Source organism: Mirounga angustirostris, unplaced genomic scaffold (assembly GCF_029215605.1).
Source record: "Mirounga angustirostris isolate CCGP_5_RB_7025 unplaced genomic scaffold, mMirAng1.0.hap1 SCAF_2, whole genome shotgun sequence".
In the NCBI taxonomy this organism is placed as follows: Eukaryota; Metazoa; Chordata; class Mammalia; order Carnivora; family Phocidae; genus Mirounga; species Mirounga angustirostris.
The window spans coordinates 90380134-90402004 of record NW_026991710.1 but is presented as its reverse complement, the minus strand read 5'-3'; the positions used below and the strand labels follow the sequence as shown (position 1 = coordinate 90402004).

At 44.5% G+C, this 21871-nt stretch overlaps 1 pseudogene; it reads right to left on the bottom strand.

The window, feature by feature from the left end:
• Positions 1-8120: 8120 nt before the first annotated feature.
• LOC135363538 (uncharacterized) lies at positions 8121-11424 on the bottom strand (annotated as a pseudogene).
• Positions 11425-21871: the final 10447 nt, after the last annotated feature.

Below are 21871 nucleotides of genomic sequence, written 5' to 3'. Positions count from 1 at the left end.
CAAGCTTCCCAGTTGTAGCAGACTGGATCAATCCTACTGTACTTAATGATGATATTTTATTGTTGGAAGGCAACAGGAAAATAATCTAGTCCAAATCTGTGAATGACTCTTGTGAAGTTCATTGTCCAAGCATATCTTGCGCAACAACAACAACAAAACAACAGTAGATACACGCAATGCTTATTTTTCAGATCGGAGAACTGAAGTGGAAAGAGTAAAATAGAAATAAATGGGCAAGCTCAGAATTTAACCTGAGAATTCTCCTGTCCTTTCCTTTTTTTTTTTTTTAATTATAACACACTTTTTGTTTGCTCCACTCAAAGGATCAAGTACCTATGTTTATGCTGACTGCCACAGGCCAAAAAAGGATTTGTTTAGAGTTCACTTGAATTAAGGAAAAAAGCTAAATTTGGACACTTAAATATATAATCTTCCCTAAACTGTTCAGTTTGTAAACTGCATCTCTTTATCTGAAATCCCAAGGACTGTTTAGTCATATATATGTAGATAGATAGATGTATTTGAGTAATACTACATTGTTCCAAGTAACATAAATATTTCCCCCAAATAAACATAATAGATGTTTATGTTTAATAAAAAGATATTTGAGCATGAAACTCCAAACTTGATCATTAAAAAAAAAATTAAGACACATCTAGTGCAAATGAAACTCAAATGGATATTTGTTTTCATTCCCTTTTCTCATGATAACTCACACTCCTAGGGTGCTGGAATTTGCAAGGGGCTCACCAGCATAAATCTGAGCTCAACATCACCTTCATAATTTCTACCTAAATGTGTTAGCTTGTCTTTGGAGGTGGTGTGTCTTTTTTTTTTCTCGTCTGTGAAATAAACGTACAAGACAGTATCTGTTTCAGCAAGATTACAGACTTGTTTATGGTATGACCACCTTCACCAGTGGCTTTTCTGGACCCACTGCAGACCCCTGTGGCTTCATTTGTCAGTGAAAACAGCATCAGCCCTCCTTTTCATATCATGCAGTCTTGTCTGGTTCTTACTCCTCTCAAATCATTTCCAATTTGCTACAAAACTTGCTCCCTTCACCTCACTTGTGGCAGATGGCCTTATTGGCCCCAAGTTTTCACCCTTCTTGATATCCACACCTTTTGTCATGGATCTGGGCAGCTCCTCTCTTTTCTAAGGCAAAGTATATTTTCCCCCCACCCCCAACTTTGGGGCCAGCATGTGACTTGCTTAAGCTTATGCAGTGATAGTGGATGGGACATGTCCAAAGGCATTAAAGTCATATGAAGGATTGGGCTTGCCCTCTTAACACCTCAAAGAAGAACATGCCTGGAATAGCCTGGTGGTTCAGGGAGAGAATGAGAAAATCCCAAGGATGACTCTCACCCCAGATGCAGAGTAAGCCCAGCTGAGACAACAGAACCACCTTCTTGAGCCCAGCTCAGATCAGCTGCACGCCACCTGGCCCATGAAAAATGCTTACTGTTATACACCACCGAGATTCTGTAACTATCAGTTAATATGGCATACTTATGGCCATATTTAACTGATACATCACCCCATACCACTGTATTAGCTATCTATTGCTGTGTAACAGATTATCCCCAAACTCCATGGTTTTAAATGACAGTTATTATCTTGGGGTGCCTGGGTGGTTAAGCATCTGCCTTCAGCTCCAGTCATGATCCCATGGTCCTGGGATCAAGGCCTGGGTTATGGGGCTCCCAGCTCAGCGGGGAGTCTGCTTCTCTCTCTCCCTCTTCCCTGCCCCCCACTCATGTGTGTGTGTAGACACAGGCATGCTCTCTCTCTCTCTCAAATAAATAAATAAAATTTAAAAAATAAATAATAAAATGACAGTTATTATTTTATAATTTCTGTGATCGGGAATTTGAAAAGTTTAGCCTCATGTGGCTGTAGTCAGGATGTTGGCAGGGGTTTCAGTAAAAATGTTTAACTGGAGCCAGAAGAGCGGCCCCCAAGATGGCACACTCACGAAGCTTTTGACAGGGAGCCTCAGTTCCTCGCATGCTGTTGACAGTACATCTCAGTCCATTGCTATGTAGACCCTTTACATAGGCTGCCTGAGTGTCCTCATGGCACGGCAGCTAACGTCTCTCTGCGAGAGAAACCCAAAGGAAGCCTCTATGCCCTTATGACCTCATCTCCAAAACTATATACTGTCACTTTCGCTTTGCCATATTCACTAGAAGAGAGCCAAGAAATCCAAACCCTATTCGAGGAGAGGAAAATTAAGCTCCATCTCTTAAGAAAGAAGAGTAGCTAAGCTTTTGTGAACATATTTAAAAATCACCACAGAATGCCTTCTATACACTCCTCCTCCCTTTAAGATACACTCACTCCTTTCCAAGGCTTCCAAAAGTTTCATTCCATGATAGCACCAGGGGAAAATCCAGAATCTCATCATGTAAATTCAGTTTTAGGGTCCTGAGCACAGTTCTTGGACTCCAGCTCCTCTCCATGCAAAGACCTGTGCACTAAAGGGACCAGTAAGCTGCTCCCACCACCACACCCAACATAAAATGGTGAGACAGGCACGGGAGAAAGACTATAATCATACACAGATTTTCAAATATATTCAGGCAACATAACTTTTACAGGTTTTTTCCTCATCAAATCGTTAGAAGTATTATTCCTATTTCACAAAAGAGTAAATAGGTTTATGAATTCATATTTAGTGACAAAAAAGTAACCCCCAGTGAAAGGACAAAATGATCATAAAAAAATAAGTAATCACGTCACTGGAAACTTGGGTAAATTTATTAGTTAGTAGGATAGTGGGAAACTCAGAATACCTAGATTATGAAAGGCTTAATTAGTCTTAGTATATCAGCACTATTTAAAAGATTTTCCATATGAGCAGACACGAGCTATGAAAAGATATCTATTTCTACTTTACTGGTATTACCTGCTAGAACAATGTTTTCATAGTATAGAATTTCTGCTTGGAATTCTACTGAATTCAAGACTATCAACAGACCAGGTGTGAAACCAAGTGTCATATTTTTAAATCATATAGAAAGATACACCATAGTATATCTATTCACAGTACAAAAATGGTATGCAGGTAGAAAGGAATTGGAAAAGTATTTTTGAGCATTGGATTATATTAAATAGGTGCATTATTTACACTGGGAGATACAAAGGCAGAAGAGTATGCATTTTATGTGGTTACAGTTCTCCAGATACAGAAATCCTTCTGAATCATATACATAACATTGTACACAGTCTAAATTGATAAAAACATATTACCAAACCAAGTACATTCATAGAAATGGATCTTTCACATAAGCCCCCCAAAATAGACAGCCTCCTGTTTATTTCTTCATTGCTTTTTGTTTTTGTTTTAAGATTTTATTTATTTATTTATTTGACACACAGAGAGAGAGACAGCGAGAGAGGGAACACAAGCAGGGGGAGTGAGAGAGGGAGAAGCAGGCTTCCCGCAGAGCAGGGAGCCTGATGCGGGGCTTGATCCCAGGACCCAGCGATCATGACCTGAGCCGAAGGCAGACGCTTAACGACTGAGCCACCCAGGCATTGCTTTTGGATTTCTGTTCTTCTTTATGAACAGAAACTCTTGCATTTAATTTAAAATAACCAATAAAATCCTTCCTCCTGCCCCTCCTCCCGCCTACCTCCACCATGCTTGGAGGCACCAATTTGGCCACCAGCACCATGACAGCAAGAGACAGGGCAACACGAGAGATTCTACTGTTCTCTGTGCTGGACAGCTTACTGGTAGAAGAATTAATCCCTAAAGAGACTGAATTGGGTTTCAGGATGGTGAAAGAGGAGCCCCCGGGTACCTCAGAGGACTTGTAGGAGCTACAGAGGAAGCTATCTTTGCTGATAGAGTCCATCCCAAATAACTCAAAGGTCAGTTTCCAATCAGGAGGTATAATGGAGAATCCCAAAATAACACTAACTTAAATACCATAGAAAGTTATTTCTCTCTCAAGTAGAAGAAATTTGGAGGTAGGTCAGGAATCTTTCTAGCTCACCACCCTGCCATGTCTAAATTGTGACCTTCAGACTCATTGCCCAAGGTGACTGTTAGAGCATCAGCCATTGTATCCACATTGCAGGCAATAGGATGGAGGAGGGAGGGGAAAAAGACTTTCAAACCACCTCCAATTTAAGACTTCTTGAAGTCAATTTTGGGGGGGGGGGTCTCTTTGAAAGTTTACTGTTATTAAAAAAAAAACAACCTATACTTTTTACATTTTACATTCACCTCACCACATTTAATGGGACCAGTTAATGATGATTATATATAAAAAGCCCACCAGCTGCTTGAAATGGCTGCAAATTTTTATCATGTTCCGGTATTAAAATGGTTTGAGCTCTTTGGAAAAATTAAGGTAACATGAAGTACCAAGATTTCAAATTCTTAGATTAGAAACAAGATGTTTAAGTCAGGAGGAAATTTAGTAAAAATTCAAGGCTAAAAGGAAATGTTAATAGAAAATCAAAAACAAAAACAAAAATATTATAAAAAATAGGATTCCCTCCCCCCACACACACACGTTAGGTGAAAAAAAAAAAAATGCAACCAACCCCATCCCACCCCCAATATTTCTCTTAGAAAAGTCACCCAATCCTGAATATAGTGTCTCACACACACAACACTTCCAATTATATCTCACAGACCCAAATTTAGTCTTATGACTACCCGGCAAATACAATACTTGAGCTGGATACAGAGATGTGTCTCTCAGTCTGTGTCACGGATACCATCTTTTGCTTTATTGTTAATTTTGATGTATCTGTTACCCTGAAAATGAGGGGCTTAAGCCTACTTTAAGATTTGAGTATAGTGTTCACCTAGCAATCCAGTGTCCAATAGAAATGTGATGTTGTTACGGAACCTGGACTGGATTGTCCAACGGAAGAACCAAGCGGCACTCAGAGATCTTGGAGGATAGGAGGTTTATTTAATGGCGGCGGGCTCAGAGGAGAGTGGTCTCTGAAGGTCTGAGCCCCGAGCACAAACAAAGGGGGTAATTTATACACTTCTACTTCCGCATACTTGGCACTTTGGGAGGTGCGCGAAGCTGGGCAGGGAGGAGAACCCAGAAGAGCCCTGGGGCAGGGACTGGGACTCCCTTGCTGGTTTGGTCAGCCATCTTAGGACACAGATTTTTCCCCTTCATTCCCCCCTTTTGATGCCTTTTCTTACTTGAATGGACATTGATTATTATTATTAGGGTTCTTGCCAGTCTAGAGGTCTGTATTGGGTTACCAGTAGTTATAATTTTATTGATTCTATCCGAGAGCTGATGAATCGGGTGGTGAGATTAATAATACCTGGACCGAACAGGAATGCCAATAGGATCATGAGGAGAGGACCAGCTAGGGGAAAGAGCCACATAGCCCAGCTCCAGATACTAAACCAATTGCCCCAAGAATTTGCTAATTCTTCTGTCCAGTGTGCAACCTGATCTTGTAGGTGTTGGATCATGTCTTTGACTAACCCCGATTGGTTCATATAAAAACAACATTCCTCATTTAGGAAGAGACAAAGTCCCCCCTTTTCAGCAGTGAGCAGGTCCAAGCCCCTCTGATTCTGTAGTACCACCGCTGCAAGGGAGTCTATCTGATCTTGGATAGTCATTATAGACTTGGCCACCTGTTCCATATCTTCTGTGAGATTTTCTGACAGTTTCTGGTAGTAATAGAAGGATGAGGCAATTCCTCCTATTCCAATGCCCACAGCAGTTGTTATACCTAATCCAACCAACAGTGGGATGAATTGGATGGCCTTTTTGGGCTGTGTGTGTGCCAACAAGGGAATGGGAAGGGATTGATTACTGGGGATTCTATCTACCTGAGGAGTAAGAAGCACCAATGCACATGTCCCTGCCCAGTTAGCCAGTAAGCATCGATAAATATACCTTCTACTCATGAAAAGGGTGCCAGGTTCTGGAGTGCACCATGGTGTGGCAGACATGCACCCATCAAGTAAAAGGCAGCTGTGGGTTTGGAGACATTGGGTGGCAGATAGGCTGCCTACTGAATGTGTTTCCCCTGGATTATGGACACAGTCGGGGGCCGGGTAAGACAACAATACATTGGCCGGTTTTGGGTCTATTTCTGTGGGTTTGGGAGGGTCACCTGTGGGCCTGATCAGGTTGAGAAACTCAGTGGACTCACTATAAGCTGAGGGGGACCAGTTCGCAGGCAGAGCCAGTGATCTGCAGCCAACGGAGGGTTGGTTGTGTTGAATAAATGGTGGACCCCTTCTAATATACCTTTTACTTGAGGGTCTAGAGTGAGAGGCCCCTGATGGGGAGGAAGTCTCAGCAGGGGTTGATAAAGGTCAGGTTTCCAGCAGGTTAGGCCCTTTTCCTCAGGACATCTCAGATCCCTGTATCCCCAGTATAGTCTGTGCCTAATTTTTCCTGTCATGAATATCTCTCCCCTATTGTGACAAATAGTAACTTCCCTCAAGTCATAACATTGTCTTGGCATTTTAGAGTACACCAAGGTACAAGAACAGGGAGACCATGGGGTTGGTGTTGTCTGTTCTTGGTTGGATGTGGCTGCAGTTAGAGTGAGAGTGAGAGCTTGGGCAGGGGCCTTCCAGATAGGAGTGGGGAGAGGCCATGGAGAGGCTGGGGGGTCCCCAGGGGCTAGGGCAGCATAGCAGTTGGGACATCGGTCTGTCACGTGACCAGACACATAGAACAGACCCTCGTGTTGGCAGAGGGTTGGGTGGCGTTTAGCACATGCATTGAGGTTATTTGCCCAGGAGGGCTTGTAGTAATGCTGGCATGTACCTGGCGGGTAGTTGGTGCTCCCTAGTATCCCTATGGCCTGGAGAGTGAAGGAGAGGAAACCTGTGAGCAAGTGAGTTTAGTATTACATCCTAAGGTGATCCAATAAACAACAACAATGGCAAGTCTCTGGTGGAAAGCCCAGTCAGAAAAGGCAACAGTATAGAGTCTGACTCCTAGGATGAGGGATATCACGCCGATGAGAGCTAGGGACCATGACAAGCAGTTGTCCATTAGTTGGTGGGGTCTTGTCGAAGGCGAAGCTGGAGCGGGTCTGTGGGGTTTGGCTGGACTGTCCACTGGCGTGACTCCTCATCTGAATGATGAGCTTTCTTCAGTCTGGAGTGGTGAACCCACGGGGTGACACCTGAGACCTTGAGGGCAGTAGGGGTGGTTAGAACAAGAGTGTGGGGCCCTTCCACTGCAGTTTGAGGGGGGTCTTTCTTCCAAACTTTGACCCAAACTGAGTTGCCTGTTTGGAAGGAGTGTACCTGAGACCCTAAGGAAATAGGGGTCCACTAAATGGTGTATTTTTGTAATTCATTTAAGGTGGCCCCCAGGGCCTGAAGCTGCTCCTTTATTTTTTTATCTCCAACCTGATGTAAGTTTCCTGGAAGGCTCCCCAGGCACGGGGGAGGCCATCCATATATTAATTTGAATGGGGAGAAACCTAATGTCCCAGGCGTGCAGCAAGCATGCAGGAGAGCTAGGGATAGAAGATCCGGCCATGGGAGGTTAGTCTCCTGAAAAAACTTTGCTAAGGTTCCCTTGAGGGTGCAATTCATTCTCTCTACTTTCCCTGAACTTTGGGGCAGGTAACCTGTGTGGAGTCTCCAGGTGATATTGGGAGATTTGGTCAAGACCTGTACAATGTCTGCTACAAATGCGGATCCATTGTCACTGTGGATTGTTAATGGCAGGCCAAACTGGGGCACGATGTCCCACAAGAGGACTTTAGCTACTTCCTGGCTTTGCTCCGTCCTGGTCGGGAAAGCTTCAACCCACCCGGAGTATGTGCATACTATTACTAGGAGATATCTGAACCCCCTGCTCAGCTGCACATCTGTGAAGTCCACCTCTAGATCTTTGAAGGGGGTTGCTCCCATCCTCTGGACACCTGGCAGGGGCCATGTGCAGACCGAGCATTATCTTTAGCACATGTTATGTACCGTTCACTAGTTGCTCAGCAGAGTGCAGGCAGCTGACTGATGTAGTAGTGCTTCTTGAGAAGGGCCTCTAATGCAGTTTTCCCAGATGAGTGAGTTGGTGGTATTCCTTGACTAGATGCCCTCCAGTTGCTCTTGGAACAAAGAGGTGCCTGTCTGGCATCATCCATCATCCCTTTTCAGTCAGGGTGGCCCCCTCAGCCATGGCCCATTCTTTTTCCTTTTTAGTGTAACTGGGCAGAGGGACTTCTGGGGGTGTGAGGGCCATGATGAGGGAAGGAGCTTTGTTCACATCCTCACTGGCTGCCTCATCTGCCAGACGATTTCCCTGCGCTATGGGGTCATCTCCTTTCTGGTGTCCCTCACAGTGCAGGATTGCTACTTCCTTTGGAAGCCAGACAGCTTTGAGGAGTGTCAGTATCTCCTCCTTGCTCTTGATAGTTTTTCCTGCTGTGGTTAGGAGGCCCCTTTCCTTGTAGATGGCTCCATGTATGTGTACAGTAGCAAAGGCATACCGAGAGTCAGGATAGATGTTGACTCGCTTGCCTTCACCGAGGGTGAGGGCTCGGACTAAGGCATATAATTCAGCCCATTGAGCTGACCATCCAGCTGGTAATGCCTTAGCTTCTAGGACTTTAGTGGTTGTGGTTACTGTACAACCAGCTTTCCAGGCACCCTCTTGTAGGTAACTGCTGCCTTCGCTGAACAGCGTGAGCTCTGGATTCTTTATGGTTTGATCCCGCAGATCTGAACAGCTCACGTAGACCTCATCAGTTACCTCGGAACAGTCATGGTCTGGTTCCCCCTCTTCCGTGGGGAGAAAGGTTGCTGGGTTTAATGTCTTTACTGTTTCGAGGGTGACCCATGGGTTTTTGCAGAGGAGCCCTTGGTATTGTGCTAGCCGAGAGTTGGAAAGGAAGCGGTGCCCCTGTGCATTCATGAGGGACACAACTGCATGAGATCTTGACATTAAGTTCTTGCCCCAGGGTGAGCTTGTCTGCCTACTTGATGAATAGGACTGTGGCTGCCAGCGCCCTGAGGCATGGTGGCCATCCTGCTGCCACGGAGTCCAACTTCTTTGACAGATATGCAACTGGCCATTGCCGGGCCCAACAGTCTGGGTGAGTACCCTGAGTGCTATCTTTTCTTTTTCATGTACAAAGAGATTGAAGGGTTTCTCTATATCTAGTAGGCCCAGTGCTGGAGCCCGCCCCAGGGCGGTCTTTATCTCTGTGAAGGTGGCTTCTGCTTCCTCAGTCCAGGCAGGGAATTCTCGATCTGGTCCCCCTAAGAGATCATAGAGGGGTCTTGCTATTGCCGAGAACCCAGGGATCCAGATGCGGCAGAAACCTGCAGCCCCCAGGAATTCTCATAGGCCCCTTTTTGTCTGGGGCTGTGGCAAGGAGACAATGACTTTCTTTCTCTCCAGCCCTAGTTCTCTCTTACCTTGGGTGAGGAGGAAACCAAGGTATCAGACCTGTTGTTGGCAGATTTGTGCCTTCTTCCATGAGACTCGGTATCCCAAGTCTGACAGGAGCTGTAGGAGGGCCTTTGTGCCTTTTGTGCAGTCTTCTTGTGTGTCACTGGTGAGGAGGAGGTCATCCACATACTGGAGGAGGGTGCATCATGTGGGCTCTCCTGGGAAGCTGGCCAGGTCCGTGGCCAGAGCTTCCCCAAAGAGGGTTGGTGAGTTTTTAAACCCCTGCGGGAGGCGCATCCACATCAGTTGCATCTGGTGCCCTGTTATCAGGTTCAGACCATTCAAAGGCAAATAGTGGCTGGCTCTGGGGAACTAAGAGGAGGCAGAAGAAGGCATCCTTCACATCTAGGCAGGTAAACCATCTGGCTGGCCCTGGGATTTGGCCGAGGAGGGTGTGTGGATTCAGGACCACTGGGTACAGAGAGATAGTCACTTTGTTGATGGCCCGCAGGAATTCATGTCGGAACTTGTGGCCCTCACTGCTTCCTTTCCAACTCTCGGCTAGCACAATACCCAGGGCTCCTCTGAGAAAACCCGTGGGTCACCCTCGAAACAGTAAAGACATTAAACCCAGCAACCTTTCTCCCCACGGAAGAGGGGGAACCATCAACTGGTCGGGATCCCCCTCCTGGCTTCTTGACTGGCAGGAGTGGGGTATTCCAGGCCGACTGGAGCCTCGACTAGAATACCTGCTTCTTTGAGTTTGACCAGATGTTCTTGGATGCTGATCTTAGCTTCTTGTGGAAGGGAGTATTGCCTTTGCCTCTGAGGTTGGGATCCTGGGATCTGTTCAACAATGATAGGGGCCCGATTCCAGGCTAGTCCAGGTGAGGACTAGCCCATACTGAAGAGAGGACCCGTACTGAAGGGAAAACGAATCTGAACTCTGGTGGGCTGCTCGGTAGGGCCTGGGCACAGAATAGCCTCCATTCTTCTTCCCTTGGCATGGTAATTGCTAGTATTAGAGACCCTGTCTCCTCTTGCCTTGGGTCCAATCAGAGGCTAGTGTGTCCGGTGGGCTCAAAGATTATCTGAGCCCTAAGCTTGGAGAGTATATCTCGGCCCAGGAGAGGGATGGGGCAATCAGGCAGTTAAAGGAATTCACGTCAGAACTTGTGGCCCCTGAGTTTGCACTGGCGAGTCTGGCAAAAGGGCTGTTGTATCGCCCGTGTCCCCATGGCCCCAAGGATGGTCATAGTCCTTTTGCTGAAAAGGGCCACTGGGGAGGTGACAACAGAGTGCTCGGCCCCAGTATCAACCATGAAGTCACTGGTTGGCCCCCCACCTTCATTCTGACCTTGGGCTCATGGGGGCCAAGGAGAAAAGAGCCCAGTTCCCCTCAGTCTGAGTCCATTCCTGCAAGGTCTATGAGGTCCTCCTCTTGGGGTTCTTCCTTGTAGCAGCTGGGCTTCTGAGCCTTTCCCCAGTTGGGACATTCATTTTTCCAATGCCCTTTCTCCTTACAGTAGGCACATTGATCCCTTGCCAAGGGAGTTCCGGGTCTCCCCCCTTTCAGTGGTCGGAGTCTCCCTGCCTTTGTGTTGTCCTTTTCAGGGCAGCGGCAAGAAGGCTGACTTTCTTTTTCATCTTTTTGTCAGCTTCCCATTCGGCTGTGACCTCCCTGTTCATGTAGACCTTATTGGCAATCTCTATTAGCTGGGTGATGTTAATCCCGGTGAAATCCTCTAGTTTCTGAAGTTTTTTTCTGATGTCTCGGGCAGCCTGAGCCATGAAGGAGGTGTTTACCATCTGTTGGCTTTCCTGTGCCTTGGGGTCAAATGGAGTGTATCCTGTAGGCTTCACATAGTCTTTCGTAGTAGTCCCCAGGGGACTCCCCTGGTTGTTGAGTGACCGAGGATACCTTAGCAATGTTCGTGGGTTTCTTAGCTTCTGCCTGGATTCCCTGGAGGAGGGCCTCCTGGTACCAGTGGATGTGGGCCTGTCCCTCGGTTGTGGTAAAGTCCCATGCTGGGCACTCTTTGGGTGCGGCCATATTAGCCCAGGCAGCAGGGTTGATGACTCCCGCTGGTGCGTGCTCTTCCAGGTACTGCCGTGCACCTTTCATTATTCTCCTCCTTTCCTCTGTGTTAAACAGGGTGCAGAGTAACTGTTGGCAGTCTTCCCAGGTTGGCTGATGAGTCTGGAAGAGGGATTCCATGAGGTCTACCATAGCCTGTGGTTTCTCAGAGTAGGATGGGGTGTTATGTTTCTAGTTGAGGAGATTGGTGGTGGAAAAGGGCTGATAATAAATCATAGAACAGCCGAGTTGGACCGTCCCGTCTTCATCGCAACTCTCAGATTCCCATGTCTTTCCTACCAGCATTTGGAGGGCATTTGCGCCTGGCCTGGGGTGCAGCCTGGCCATTGGTCCTGGAGAAAGTGGATCCTTTGGGCCTGGGGGCACTGGTGGATCCTCTGGGCCCAGGGGTGCCGGTGAAACCGATGGCTGTGGAGTGTCTGGAACTGAAGGGCCAGGTATAGATGGTCTTGAGGGTGCATACGGTGGGGCCAAGATTGGTGTGTCCTCAGGATCTTCGGCTATGATTTGTGGAGACTTGGGCTTTTGCTAATTTTCTTTAGGTTGCTTAGATGAGGCGATTAAGACCCTGGCCTGTCCCTGCCTATTGCAAGTGAATCGCACCCAGGGGGGAAGGGTCCGGGCAATTCCTAGCCAGGAGTCAATGTACAGAATCTTGTCAGGGTGTCCTGGTTCTCCTGTTACAACTCGCCATACTCGACGAATCGTTGGGACATCCAATGTCCCTTCTGAGGGCCACCCGACATTAAAGGTGGGCCAATTCACATAGGGGTCTCAACTTGCTGGGGTTCATCCTGACTCCATAGTCTCCCAAAAACCCCTTCTTAACATTTTTGATCATGGTCTCTAGAACTGTAGGTTTATACTGCCCTGACCCCATGGTGACGTTCCTGTGTGCGGTGGTGCAGAGACAGACAAAGGGGGGGGGGGGTGCCTCCTCTGGTGAGGAGACCAATCAGATGCCCGTCTGGCTGTGTCCAGAAGGAGCTTAGGTGAGGCTTAGCCGTAGCGGTCTCAGCATTGTGACTTACAATCGGAATCTATTCTGATGCCACCCTAGGCTCTATGCCGTTCACCACTGAATTGCAGACAGGCCCACTCAGACTCTGTAGGCTTCTAGGGACCTTAAGGGTGCCCGCCCGTGGAGTCACAGAATCAGTCCGCTTGAGCAAGCCAGGTCGGACTGCAAGTTCACTCACACATTCACACTCCAGACGTTATTACATTCCCTCCCTGGGAATCCCTACCTGTGAGACCTCTAAGAGGTCTCTGGGAGGTGATCAGGCTCCCCTTCCACCCCAAGGGGGGTGGGCCTGTCTGGGTCCTGGGGCCCCAGGCCTTACCAGAATCCGACATCTGGACCAGGTCCTCACCTGCCAAGTCTCCTCAAGTCTGGCGGGAAGAGCGGAGCGGGGCCAGCCCGAGGTGACCGGGGCAAGAGACTGCCGAAAATTAAGCAGGGTGCGCCTTCTCCATTAGGATCCCTTGATCCGTCACCAACCCGCCGTTGCCTCCAAACCGGTAGCTACAATGGGCCGTTGCAGTTGGGTTTCCTGGTCAGGGAACCAAATGTTACAGAACCTGGACCGGATCGCCCGACGGAAGGACCAAGCGGCGCCCGGAGATCTTGGAGGATAGGAGGTTTATTTAACGCTGGTGGGCTCAGAGGAGAGTGGTCTCCAAAGGTCTGAGCCCCAAGCACAAACAAAGGTGGCAATTTATACACTTCTACTTCCGCATACTGGCCAGTTTTGGCGGTGAGCGAAGCTGGGCAGGGAGGAGAACCCAGAAGAGCCCCAGGGCAGGGACTGGGACTCCCTTGCGGGTTTGGTCAGCCATCTTAGGACACAGATTTTTCTTTATCAGTATTAATGAGGTAACTCTTGAATAGCCTCGGGATAAGGGCTGGTTGCCAGGGGAACCCACCCTGTGCTCAGACTCTTGGAATTTTTAGCTCCACCCCCTCCCCTGCTGGACGAAACTCCATGCCCTGCCCCCGGAACTTGCCCACTTCTATCTCTTCCATCTGGCTGTTCCTGAGTTGAATCCTTTATAACAAACCAGTAATCTAGTAAGTAAACTGCTTTCCTCCATTCTGTGAGCCACTGTAGCATATTATTGAACCTAAGGAGAGGGCTGTGGGATCTCCAATTTGTAGCTGGTGGGCCAGAAGCACAGGGAATAAGCTGGATTTCAGACTGGCATCTGAACGGGGGAGAGGTGGAGTCTTGTGTGACTGAGCCCTTCCTTCACCTGTGGGATTTGACGGTATGTCCAGGTAGACAGTGTCAAAGTTGAGTGCAATTGTAGGACACCCAGTGGATGTCTACACAGAATCAGAAAATTCTTATTGTGGAAAAACCTACACATGCAGCATGAGAAGTATTGAAAGTAAAGTGTAGAGTAGGGAGAAACAGGGTTTTTCCTTACAAACTCCCTCCCTCCAAATGTGTCATGTCTGCATCTAATAGACAAAACACAATTTGTATCCAGATTACAGATGCAAAGAAGAGTGGTCAACATAGTTTTTGGCTTTCTAACCTCCAGTTTACATAAAGGTATTTTAAAAGGAGAGTAGACTGTGACTGACGGGCCATTCTTCAGTTACCTATCATGTCACAGTCCTTATATTTTATATTTGTACACTCTAAATTATACAGTGCCAGAAAAATGTGATGGAAGTTATTCCTTTGGGGAAATAAATTATTTTAAGTAAATCTATTCTACTGAAAGCAGAGGAAATGCAAGTAGTGTTACCTGGCAACTTTGAATATCAATGAAATGATTAAGCATATAGTTTCCATTTATTCATGAGCTATAGCTACATAATGCCAAATTTCCAACTGTTTGATATTACAAGGAAAGAAGAAAAAGGATCTGACAAGTGTAGAGCTCATTTGATCTTAAAGGAAAGTGTTTCCAAACCTTTACCTCCCCCAAGCTTATTCATTCTTTCTCGTGGGGGAAAAAATCAATCCAGGAAGAAAATCACTCTGGATTGCATCACATAAAATCAGAAAACTCTAAAATACTAAATAAAATGCTACTGTAGACTGAATAATGGCCACCCAAGGATATCAGGTCCTAATCCCTAGAACCTGTAAATATTACCTTCTGTGGCAGAAGAAGTCTTTGTAGATGTGATTAAAGTAAGGGTTTTGAGATGGAGAGATTACCCTGGCTTATCCAGGTGGGCCCAGAATGTAATCACATGTATCCTTATATGAGGGAGATTTAACACAGATACACAGAGGAGAAGGTGATGCATGTCAGAGCAGATAGAGATGTGAAGATGTTGGTGTTGAAGGTTGGAGTGGCACTCCCAGGAGCCAAGAAATGCCTGCAGCCATCAAAAGCTGGAGAAACCAAGGAACAGACTCTTCCCCTGAATCCTCCAAGAGAGCATGGCCCTGTTGACTCCTTGACTGTGGCCCAGTGATACTGATTTTGGACTTCTGGCCTCTAGACCTGTGAAAGAATAAATTTCTGTTTTAAGCCACCAAATTGATGGTAATTTGCTACAGCAGCCATAAGACAAGTCTTCTACAAGTACTGAAATATCAGAGCCTACTAGCTCAGTTGCTTACAGCAGTTTTTCTCCACTGACATGTTGCCACAGAGCACCAGAGAAGGCCAATTGTACAGACGAGAAGAGTGTGCATCAGAGAGAGAACACATTGATTAAGATCACATGGGGTGCCTGGGTGGCTCAGTCGTTGGGCATCTGCCTTCAGCTCAGGTCATGATCCCGGAGTCCTGGGATCGAGCCCCACATCGGGCTCCCTGCTCTGTGGGAAGCCTGCTTCTCCCTCTCCCACTCCCCCCTGCTTGTGTTCCCTCTCTCACTATGTCTCTCTCTCTCTCTCAAATAAATAAATAAAATCTTAAAAAAAAAATCACACAAGGTAGACAGCGATGCAGCAAGGTTTTCAATTTAGTTTATTCTGTTCCAGAAGCTGTGTACTCTACCACACTGATCCCTGAAAACTGGAGCAAAGTCTTCTTGTCTTCAGCCACTGGAGTCATTTTCCACTCTACTCCTAAGAAAAACCCTGGTTTCTTCCTCAATGTCTCCCTCTTCCTCATGCCCACACCTATTCAACAATGAAGTTCTTTCTATCCAAACTCAGTTACAGTTCCTGAATCCATCTCTTCCACCCATCCCGTTGCCACTTCCTTAGTTCCTGCCTTTATTGTGTTTTCCCCAAATCATGGCAATAGATTCCCAATTCTCTGTACTTACTCGATGCTTCCCAGTAACCTAAGGTGTAACATCCAAGACCTCGACATGGCATAAACAACCCTTCATCATCTGATCCCAACTACCTTACCGACTCTTATTTTTCCCCCACACCCATTGTTCTAGTTACACACTATATTTTTTTATCCCTTTCCCACACTCTAGGCTTTCACAAATGCATGATGTTGTCCCTGCCATTCTTCCTGTGTGAAATGAACTTCCTCTTTTCCACCTAGCCATCACTCTTAATCATTCTTCACAATTCAGGACAAATGTCACCTGTTTCATCAAGCTTTTCCTGAGTCTTCCAGGCGACCCCAGAGGCTTTGTCAAATAACAGGTAGTACAGCATACATACCAACTGGATCACGAATTCCTCAAGAGTAATATAGAAATATTATAGACTTTCTATTCTGGTTCAACAATCTCCAAACTAGGGTATCTAATACCTGTTTGATGTGCATGGAGAAAATATTAAAACTTCAATTTAAGTTTTTTATATTTTAAAATATAAAAATTTATATTTTTCTTCATTGCTTTAAATTTTGATTTATCTAATGTTTTATGAAATATACATAATATATACCAGTAGTACATGTATGTAATTTCCAAAAAAGAAACGTATATGGGGGGATGATCACTAATTTTTTTTTTAACTGATAGAAAAGCACAATATAAAGTTTGGCAACCACTGGTCTTGCCTGTTTTTTCTCCAACTATAAAATTCCTTTTCTTGTCCCCAGTCCAGTCTCTAATTTGCTCTTTCAGGGCTTTTTCGGGAATGCAAGTCTGATCCTGTGACCCTCACCTCAAGCTGCTTTGGTGACTTCCCACCCCTATACAACGATTGTAAACTGGTGGCCCCTTGGGTCAAATCTGGACCACAGGCAGGTTTTGTTTTGCCTCAACAATGATTTGTTTGAAAAGAAAATTTCTGACCAATGTTGAAAAATCTTAACATGTCACACACTGACATACACAAACATACTTAACTTTTTCTTAGGAAATTAAAGATCTGGCAACATTGGGCCTGCATTCAAACAAGGCCACAGTTGGCCATGGCTGCTGCCTTCTTTAGATGGGACCTAATTCTGAAGTTCAGCACAATCCCACCAGACCTTATTGTCTGTCCACACTGAGGCCAAGCGTCAGCTGCCATTTGTCATTACTTTCATGGTATTCTTTCCTCAGAGTTAAGAGAAAAGTGAAATATTCTCATACCCATGTTTATGTTAATTGGGAAAGCAAAAGATAGACTTTTTTTTAAGATTTTTTTTATGTATTAACAGAGAGAGAGAGAGAGAGAGCAAGAGTACAAGCAGGGAGAGCAGCAGGCAGAGGGAGAAGCAGGCTCCCTGCTGAGCAAGGAGCCCGATGTGGGACTCGATCCCAGGATGCTGGGATCATGACCTGAGCTGAAGGCAGATGCTTAACCCACTGAGCCACCCAGGCATCCCAAAAGCTAGACTGGAAATGGCAATGAATTCAGAAAAAAAAAAGAAAAAAAAGGAAAAAAGTAGGTTTCTTTCAGAAGTGAAGATATGCACACAATGTGTGCCCGAGTCAATATAATACGGTTTTCTAATAACCTACTTCATTCATTCATTTGTTACCTAATCCTGGTCCCCAGAGACATTTGTGTTTTTGACTCCATTTTAAAGAATTGAGCAGTTATCCCTTAACATGACAAACAGAGGCTCTCACCTTACCAGCTCTTATTTTGTCTTGCCCCATTTCTACCCTTAATCCATTCTTCCCAGACAACTGCTATGCATGGAAGGAATAGGAGCAACCACTACTGAGTCTTTTCTATCTACTAAAAATAGATAGGTGTAATAATGGGTCTGTTTCCAAAGGCCATTTGTTCTCTAACCACTAAAGCCTTTCCCAAGCAAGACGGTAAATCTAAAAAATCTAAATTGAGGCTTTAGAATGTACTTAGAATTTTGTACACTTAGAATTTTTTGCCTGGTACTCTTCTAAACTCTTTATACAATACCCCTAAAAGTTAGGTTCTGTCATCCTCTATTATAGCTGAGAACACGGAATCCTAGAGGAGTTCAGGGGTTCCAGAGATAACATGGTTAGTAAGAGGTTCAGGCAGGAATTGAATTCAGGTTTATATTATACCAGTGATCTTGACCTCAGTTCCTCCCCAAAAGTGTGCCTTGGTCTATAATGTACTTCCCTGTCATTACCTACATAAAATTTTTACCAATTCTCAGTGACTCAGCTCAAACATCATCTGCTACATAAAGCCCCCTGTGTTTCTTCGGATACAACATTCTTTCCAATAAATACATATTTATTGAGTTCCTATCTGAGATAATATATATAAAGAGTGTATGTGCCTGGCACATATTAAGTGAAAAAGCAATCTATTTTAACACCTACTACCCACTTCCTACCCACTTACACTACATTGTGATTATTTGTAATTATTTTACCTGATGGCACTCATGATCTAGAAGGAAAGAAGTGTGATCAAAGAATGTTAAACCCATTCATATGTAGGACAATGGAAAGTTATTTGAAAACTGTAAGAAAATGAACATACCAAAACCCCTTTTAGCAGAGTATCAGAGGGTTTCAGCTAGATTTGAGCACTAAAGTCTGAATGAATATTAAAATTATTTGAATGGAGTAATGCTCTAGAAAGGAACCCAGAGTGATTGTTGAAAACACCTACCCACTAGAAATAGGGAGAGAAAAGAACAATAAAGTAAGAACCCAGCTGAGGACAGAAATAAGTAAGCTGTCATAAGAGGGATCCACATGGAGATATTATGTTTCAGAAAATGGCAAGGGCAAAGATTTTGAAGGCACAATGAGCTGAGTTTTACACTTTTGTGAACTGAGGATTTTAAAAAATATTACTGTATGAGATTGTTGTAGGAGTTAAGCTAAATGAGATAATCTATGTGAAAAGTCTAATTCGCTGCCTGTCATTTGATAAGTCCATCCAAAATGTGTGTTCCCTGCTCCTTACCACCCCTTTCTGAATGCTGGTATTCAGCTTGTGTATATTTTTTTTCTTTTTGTAATAGTTTTACTGAGATATAAAACATACCATACAATTCACCCATTTAAAGTGTGCATTTCAATGGGTGTAGTATATTCACGGGGTTGTGTGGTCATCATTATAATCACTAAAACATTTCTATCACCCCCGAAAGAAACCCCATACCTTTTAGCTATCACCTGGACAACTATGCTTCCTGGCCCTAGGCAACTAGCAATCTAATTTCTGTCTCTATAGATTTGCCTATTCTGGACAATTTATAGAGATAGAATCACATAATATGAGATCTTTTGTGACTAGCTTCTTACACTTAGCATACTGTTTTCAAGATTCATCTATGATGTAGCATATATTAGTACTTCATTCCTTTTTCTAACAAAATAATATTCTACTTTATGGATGTACCATATTTTGTCTATCCATTCATCAGTTGAGAGACATTGGGTTGTTTCAACCTTTGGGTTCTTATGAATAATGCTGCAGTGAACATTTATGTACAAATTTTTGTTTAAATACCTCTTTTCACATCTCTTGGGTATAATCAATAACAGTGCAATTGCTTGGCCAAAGTGGCCTATTGTTTGAAAAATCCATCCTTCACAATGTGTTCCTGATTCTGTAATTGTTCAAAAATGCAAAACTTACCTTGCCCCTTGGTGAACAAATTCCTCAGTAACTCCTCATTATATAAAGATTGAGGTCCAAACTGCTTAAAATCAAAAGGACACACAAGATCTTTTAATATCTGAATTCCGGACAACTTTCTAGTTTACCTCCTACCACTCTGCCTCCTACTTCTAAGACTTAAGGGAAACTGAAATTTCCCAACCATGGGCAAAAACTTGAGTCAGACTTGAAATTGTGTGCCTGCTTCTGCCTCTCACAATTTTATCTGACCCTTAGCTCCCTTAAGTATATTATGAGATAGATTATGAGATAGTAAAATCTGTATTGCAGAGATATTGACAAGGTTAAATAAGATACAGTAAAGGGTCTGGTACATTGTCTATCTTCAGTAGAGGTTGTTCATCATCATCATCATTATAGTTATCATTGTCATCATCACACTCAGCATCATTACGTCTCTGGATCTTTGCAAGTGCTTTTTTTCCCGATTATAAATTGGAATGTCTTTCCAGCTTTTCTGCAAAATGAATTTCTTCAAGTCTCAGCTCAGATGTCCCCTATTCTACATCAGAGAGTTAGTGCATTTTATTTTTCTTTATTTAGCAAACATGTATATTATGCTTATTATGTTCTTGGTCCCTAAACACTTTTTGTAAATATTAGCTCATTTATTTTTTTTTTAAGATTTTATTTATTTATTTATTTGAGAGAGAGAGAGAGTGCGCACTTATGTGAGCAGGGGGAAGAGCAGAGGGACAGGGAGTGGGAGGGGTGGGAGGAAGGAGGGGGAAAGAGATCTCCAGCAGACTCAGCGCGGAACTCAGAGCCCGACTTGGGGCATTATCCCACGACCCTGAGATCGTGACCTGAGCTGAAACCAAGAGTCGGACGCTCAACCGACTGAGCCACCCAGGTGCTCCCTATTAGCTCCTTTAATCCTCATAACAATCATATAAGATAGGCACTGTTATTCTTTTTTTGTAGCTGAGAACATTGAAGCACACAGGGATAAATAACTTGCCCAGATCACCCAGCTAGGAAGTGGGAATGCAAACAGTGTGTTAGCAGAGACCTTATGAGAGGTACCCTCCACCACTTTTTTCTTTTTTACCTTTTCTTCATAATATTATATTGCCTTACAATAAAACTGTGGGCTTTTTGTTTTTCTTTTTTTTTTAAGAATGTGATGTTTGTAGAGCTTATGGATCTAACTACGCTGAATGGCCGCTGAGGTCATGAAAGTTGACAGGCTGACAGTTGCTCTCCTGGACCATGGCTGAAGCTCAGTGAGACTGTTCTCTTGGTAGGGACTTTGCTGAGTTGTCAGCACCAATGATTTCCAGTATGAGGTTTTCAGTACTTCTGAATGAACAGGCTCTGAGAATAAATGCTTTTGCAAAAGCCACTTGACCTCTCCAGGCTTCGACATTTCCTCACTTATAGAACGGAGGTGGCTGGCTTGGATCATCTTTCACATGTCTATTTTTCTACATGAGATTGAGATAAAGGTCATACCATCAACATCATGCCTGCTAATGTCTGCTGTGTTAGTCACATTATATAATTTATCTATTCAAGCCTTTTACTGTATTTAATCCTCATTTTCAGAGAAGGAAACAGAGGTAAAAGAGATAGAATTGTGTGTTGCGTAAGAGCATTGTTTCTTAACAAGACTACCTGTGTTCCTCATCCCAAATTCTCCCCTAACTAAGGAAACATGAGAAGATGTCTTACCCTCTTGCTCCTCCTTACATGTGAATTGGAAATATTCTTTTTTTTTTTTTAAGATTTTATTTATTTATTTGAGAGAGAGAGTGTGAGAGAGCACAAGCAGGGGGTAGGGGTAGAGAAGGAGAAGCAGACTCCCCACTGAGCAGGAGCCCAACGTGGGACTCGATCCCAGGACCCCGGGATCATGACCTGAGCCAAAGGCAGACGCTTAACCCGACTGAGCCACCCAGGTGCCTGTAAATTGGGAATATTCTAACAAAACCTAGACCACAGGGTTGTTATGAAGATTAAAAAAGACCATGCTTGCAAAGCACTAAATTCAAGTCTGAGAAATAGTAAGCTATTGTTTTTGTATTTGTCTGAAGAGACACTATCAGAAAGTGGTGCCCACCAGGATAAAGCCTAAAGCCAAAGATCATGCCCTTTCCATAGCACCACATACCTCCCTGTCAAGGGATTTCTGAGCTAGAGGTCCTGCTGGTCCTTCAAATCTCAACTACTGTTATCTCCTCCAAGAGCCTTCCCCAAAGCTCACAGTCTGTTTTAAATACCCCTACCCTGTCTTCAAGTAACCTCCATAATATACTCCTCAGAGTCCTTACTTCACTATGTTATAACAGTTGGATTAACTGTCATCTCTCCCACTGGGGTCTGGGGTTATGAGAGTATCTTCAGGACTTCACTCAGGGTCTGTTAAAAATGAATGAATGAGTGGATATATGAATGAACAAATGTATGAATGAATGGCAGTGCTAAGTGGGAAAACAAAGAGCCATCTCCTT